Genomic DNA, 7,005 nt, shown 5'->3' on the forward strand with positions numbered 1-7,005 from the left:
ACATAACAAATAACAACCAAACAGCCTCAGAACAATGGATCGTCATTAATCCTTCAGATTAGTGGGGAATTAATCATAGAAATATACCTCAAAGCCACCAAGCCAAACTGTCCGAAACTCAAAGCCACCAAACCAAAGTTCCAAAAGTCTTAAAGCTACCAAGCCACATAATTTGAAATATCAAAGACACCATAAAATCTCAAAGCCAGGCCATTCCAAGCAATTCGAAATAATCAAAGCCTCTAAACAAACCAATATCAAACCTTAAGCAAAAAAGTTGAGACATTACCAACAATATTATTAGAAGCTTGACAAAAAAAAAATTAATCACAGAGGAATTAAAAAAAATCTAAAAAGAAAAAGTACCAAAAATTATCTTCAATCAATGGATACCCCTCAAAATCTAAATCTCACACAAGAATGGTAGAGAGAACCACACCAACAGTCGGATATATCAAAGGGAGGGTGAGGAACTTATAGAACTGAACAACAGTTGTGGCAGCTCAGAGACATGAAGAACAATGGCAGGCGCAACTCAGAGATTTGAAGAAGGATGGTGGCAGCTCAGAGATTTGAAGAACAAGGCAGTGACTGAGAGATCTCAATGACAGTGGCAGTGGCTAAGAGAATTGAAGAACAAGAAGGAATGGAACAACAAGCGTCCATGGCTGAGGCAGGTCGACGGCTGAGCATCAAGCATTGATCAACCATGGAGATTAATGTGAAGTCAACAATGGAGATAGGTCCGAAAATGGAAGAGAGGTTCTAAAATTGGGAGAGATGATGAGAGAAAGTGAGGGATGCGACTGAGAATGAGAGAGGCGGCCAAGAGAGAGTTAGTTTAGGGTTAGATAATATTATTTAGGTGTATATATAACTTAAAATAAATTGAATTTAATATTAATTAAATTTTAAATTATATAATTTAAAGTTTTCCACAAAAAAAAAAAAAAAAACTAGTGCCACGTGTCTCATAACTCACTTGAAAAATCATCATAATCATCACATATCAGCAAACACATCAGCATTTAAAAATATATATATGTATATTATGTTAAAATTGGAGGGAAAAATAAGCGGGAATCATTAAAAAATTTCCCTCCAAACATAATCTTAGGTAAATTGAATACCTACCAATACTAATGGTAGGTAATGATATTTTTTATATCCTCTTGCAATTCCTAAAAGAATCACCTACCAATAGTCGTTAAAAAAAGCGTAGGTAAAATACTGCTTTACCTACCAATAAATATATGTAGGTAAGAAATGCGTAGGTAAAGGTTGAATTGATGCAGATTTTTGTCAATAGGGGGTTTAGATATCTGAAATAGAGAGATTAAGCTTACAGTAAACCGAATGTAAAGAAATATAAACAAAAATACAATTTACGTGGTTAAGTGGTTAAAATCCACCCAGTCCACGAGTCACTATTATAGATTTTCTTAGGAACCCTAGACGAAATTGATTATGACAATTTCAGTAGAGTTTTTGCATACAGAATGTCCATCCTTTTTACTGTAAATTGCCCTTGTATTTATGGAAAATTATGGTGGACAATATTAGGTAACCGTACTATAAATGGTAACGAACAATATTGGGTAACTTCCCAAATTAATGGACATTTAAATATCCTAATTAAGCCTATTACCATTCACATCAATCAATTAATGTATATAACGATTGCGTGCACTTATTGCGCATATCGAGAATTCGAGTTTATAGGGATTCTTCCATGTGCGTCGTTGAACCACCCCTAGATAGATGCCATTCTCGAACAGGAGATGACTGGGACTGGATGGCTTGACTTAGATAATGCATAGGCTTGATGCAAATGATCTGGATGTGGGGTACCTCGATCTCAGTCATTTGCATCTCTAACGGTCTGAAAGATAAAGGGTTGTTCTGGACTCAGTGACACAGCCTCGAGTTGTTTGGTTCAGAGTTAACAAAACATCGCTGAAATCTTGCCTCCTTTATTAATTTCATACTAGTTGTACCTCGAGATTGATAGTTCAGCTCGTGCTTTTAGGGTACAACATTTGCCCCCCCCCCCCCAACAACCCTTTCTCGTGTATGACGTCACTTCTGGCAAGTACAATAGGGCTTTTCGGGTTTCGTTATGAGAAAACGTTCTGTAACGCCCAGGATAACCAAGACTGTTACACTGTGTGTTTAAAATAGTGCTTAACTTGCTAAGCAAGTCGTTTCAACTTAAACGTGTAATTAAAAACTAAGTCATGGTCAAGTATTAAAAGATTTAGTCAGCAAAATGGTTATTTTTCATTAAAATATTAAGTTTGTACATGAGATCCCAAAATCTGTTTACAAACTTATAAAAGACAAAAATTGGGTTTAGTCCTAGTTCCTCCCAAGCTATCCCAATTGTGGCGATCGAGTAGGCTGCATATGTACACACTGCCCCTGAAACTCTCCAACTCATGGCTGGTCCAGCTATCCATTTCCTTTACCTGCACCATGTAGCACCTGTGAGCCAAGGCTCAGCAAGAAAATGTAAACCAACATGCACAACTAGGCAACAATATAGGCGGTAAACATAAATCATCAGATTTAACTAACAACAGGATATAAACATTAAGCTAGGCACGGTAAACATATACTTCCAATCACATAACTCAATCTTTAATAAAAGTATTTAGGTGGCAGCGCCCTTAGGCCGAGCCCTCTGGTTATTTAGCTGATCCTAGATCGCTTAGGATGAGTCGTGTTCAGTATGCTTATCATCAACCCCAACTCCCTTAGGCTGAGTCCACTGGTCTTATAGCCGACTTCGACACCCTTAGGCTGGGCTACGTTCCGCATGCTTGCTATCAGCCCCCGACACCCTTAGGCTGGGTTGTAAACATATATAATCACAAGTATATACATTGCATAGCATATAATCAATGGCAGTGTATACAAGCATGCCCATCCAGATATCCTCAGTAACAGATATGTACATATTCATATATATTCATACTAGTGGTTTAAGCCCCAATCAAACCTAGGGTGCAGTTTTCTTACCTCAGGTCCCGAGCAGCAAACGTATGATAGCCCCAAGCACAATCCCTAATCCTGAGCCCTTGCGGTATAACCTAGTCACAATGCAATAGTGGATAACCAATAAGAACCTAAAAAAATTAAAAAAGCATTTGTGTAACACCCTGGATAACCAAGGTCATTACACTGTGTGGTTATAAAGGTGCAAAACTTGATAATAAAGTCATATAGTTGAAAACGCGACCATAAAGTCGTAATTAGGTTATGGTTAAAATAATTTGGTCATAAACAGGAAATTTTTCATTAAAATAAACGTGTAATACATGGGATCCCAAAATAGGTTTTAAAGGACAGTTTACAAAATTTCAAAGTTTATGTACACCCACATGCCACTCTAATGGAAAAATTGGCACTTTAGGTTCTCCTGTCCCTATACCATCCCTCGGCCGTGGCGGCCGATCAGTTGACTATGTACATTCTGCCCCAGAGCTCTCCAACTCAGGACTGGTCCACCTTGCCCTTGCCTTTACCTGCACCACGTAGCACCCGTGAGCCATGGCCCAGCAAGAAAACCATAATGTAGAGCATAAACGATAATCCATAGTCAGATAATTTCACAAATCATCAATCAGATACTCAGCAGACCACATTGTTCACATAATCAAGGATATCAATTTGCAAACCAATAATCAATCATCCAGATAATAAACATGCCATAACCATAAGATTAATAACAATAAACATTTCACACAATATCTAGGTTCGATGCCCTTAGGCCGCACCCTTTGTTTATCCCACTAACTTCGGCTCGCTTAGGCAGAGCTCAGTGATTTTATACTTAACCTCAACTACCAATGGCCGAGCCGCGTCCTTGTGTGCCAATATTAATTCCGGCACTCTTAGGCCGTTTATTTCATGTTCACATGGCATAATACCATCATAAAACATTACATACAAGTATAGAGAACTCTTAGTCCCAATATAACCACATAACCAGGTGCAGTTTTCTTACCTTTGATTTCGAGCGCTTTGGCTAATTGAGACGACCCTCGAGCACGATCCCGTCCGATCCCTAGCGTACACCTAGTCACAACTGTAAAATAGAACCCTCATTAACATTCAATTCTGTAAGCCAACTTCGGAACCAATCCCAAGCTCTCGGGAAGCCCAATTCCACCAAATGAGGTGGTGGAATCGAACCTTGAGCCCCCAAGCAAAAACCCTAAAAGAAATCCCAACCTGAATCGTCTGCTCTGGAACTCCACGTCTCTATGCTTAGGATCAACATAGCTTTTTTGTCTGCTCTGTGAAGCAAGCATTCTAGCTCGAATCTTCTCAATAGCTTCATTGGTCTTCTGAACCATGTCTGGCCCCAAATACTTCCTCTCACCCATCTTGTCCCAATGAATGGGCGATCTATATCTCCTCCCATATAACATGTCATATGGAGCCACTCCAATCATCGATTGATAACTGTTTTTGTACGAAAATTCAATCAACGGGACGTACTTACTCCAAGATCTGTCAAAGTCGATCACGCGTGCCGTAAGCATATCCTCCAACACTTGAATCGTCCTCTCAGACTGTCCATCAGTCTGAGGATGAAAGGTCGTGCTGAACTTCAACTGAGTCCCCATAGCCTTCTGCAAACTACTCCAAATCTTGGAGGTAAAGATAGGATCCTGGTCTGACACAATAGACTTAGGAACCTCGTGAAGACGTACGATCTCCCTCACATACAACTATGCGTATTGATCCACTGTATAAGTTATCTTTACTAGAAGACAATGAGCTGACTTGGTGTATCTTCCCATTATCACACACACCGAGTCATGAAGCCCCACTGTTCTTGGTAAACCTCCCACAAAGTCCATCGTAATATCCTCCCATTTCCACTGGGGAATACCCAAAGGCTGAAGCAGCCCTGCTGGTCGCTGATGCTCAGCTTTCACCTGCTGACAGGTTAAACATCTGGCCACGTACTCCACCACATCCTTCTTCATCCCGGGCCAGCAATACAACGTCCGTAGATCCTGATACATCTTCGTGGTACCCAGATGAAGTGAGTACAGCGTAGTATTCTATTCATCTAGTATCTCATGTCTAATCCCCACATCAGTGGGAACACAAATCCGACCCTGATACCATAGCAAACCAAACTTAGAAATAGAATATTCCTTAGCTACTCTCACTAAGACATTCTCTCTAACCTCCTGTAATTGAGCATCCACCAACTTACCTTCCTTAATCAAATCTAGTAGGGTCGATTGCAAAGTAATGTTGGCTAACCGACCCACCACCAACTCTATCCTTGTTCTGGCCATCTCATCAGCTAACTCTCTCGATATCTGGGTGGAACTGAATAGCTGACCCAAGCCCCTCCGACTCAATGCATCTGCCACTATGATTGGTAAAGAATATCACAGTCATAGTCTTTTATTAACTCTATCCATGGCCTCTGCCTCATGTTTAGGTCCTTCTACGTGAAGAAGTACTTCAAACTCTTATGATCGGTGTATATCTCGCACTTGTCCCCGTACAGATAATGATGCCACACCTTCGGTGCGAATACCATCGCAACCAATTCCAAATCATGGGTAGGATACCGCTGCTCATACTCCTTCAGCTGCCGTGATGCATAAATTTCCAGTTCTGCATTAACACACATCCCAAGCCTAACCTCGACACGTCGCAATAAACCCCAAACTTTCCTTCCTCTGAAGGAAGACTCAGCACAGGTGCAGTAATAAGTCACAGCTTAAATTCTTGAAAAATTGTTCTCACACTTGTCTTACCAGATGAACTTCAAATTCTTTCGTGTCAATTCTGTCATCGGTGCAACAATCTTTGAGAACCCTTCCACAAATCGTCTGTAGTAACCTACTACCCCAAGGAAACTCTGAACTTCTGAGGCATTCCTTGTCCTCAGCTAATCTCTAACTGCCTCCAAGGAATGTCACTTCTGGTAGACAGAACTCACACTTCTTAAACTTGGCGTACATTCAATGCTCTCTTAATCTCTGCAAAACCTATTGAAGATGTAGCTCGTGCTCTGTCTCTGAACTGGAATACACTAGAATGTCGTCGATGAAGACAATCACAAACTGATCCAAGAAGTCCTTGAACACTTTGTTCATTAAGTCCATGAAGGCTGTTGGGGAATTGGTCAAACCAAACGACATGACCAAAAACTCATAATGCCCATACCTCGTTCGAAAGGCCGTCTTCGGTATATCCTCGTCAGCTGGTGATAACCAGCCGAAAATCAATCTTTGAGAATACCGTCTTTCCCTGCAGCTGATCAAACAAGTCATCAATCCTTGGTAGAGGGTACTTGTTCTTGATGGTCAACTTGTTCAATTCCCTGTAATCTATACACATCCTTTGAATCCTGTCCTTCTTCTTCACAAACAGAACCGGAGCACCCCATGGCGAAAAACTAGGCCTGATAAACCCCAAATGAAGAAGCTCTTGTAACTGTATCTTCAATTCCTTCAGTTCTGTCGGTGCCATTTTATATGGTTCCCTCGACATTGGCTCTGTCCCTGGTGCCAACTCAATTACGAACTGAATCTCCCTATGCGGCAACGGCCCTGGTAAATTCTCAGGGAACACATCCAAGAACTGACAAACTAATATGGTCTCCTCCGGTTCTGCTGGCAACACTCTAGTAGTATCCACCACACTAGCCTGGAAACCTATACATCCCCCCTGTAATAGGACCCTAGCCCTCAATGCTTGTACCCGGGGTCCACATACCACATCCATGAAAAACAAAAGGATCATCTCCCTCCGGCTCAAAGGTCACCACCTTCTTCCTACAATCAATAGTAGCTCCATATCTAACCAGCCAATCCATTCCCAAAATCATATCAAAGTCCTCCATACCCAACTCAATCAAGTCTACTGACAATTCCCTCCCGTCAACCATCCCTGGTAGTGCTCTAATCCACCTCCTAGAAACTACCAGTTCCCCTGTAGGCAATATAGTCCTGAATCCTACAGTAC

The sequence above is a fragment of the Humulus lupulus genome, chromosome 9 (genome assembly GCF_963169125.1).
Source record: "Humulus lupulus chromosome 9, drHumLupu1.1, whole genome shotgun sequence".
Lineage (NCBI taxonomy): Eukaryota > Viridiplantae > Streptophyta > Magnoliopsida > Rosales > Cannabaceae > Humulus > Humulus lupulus.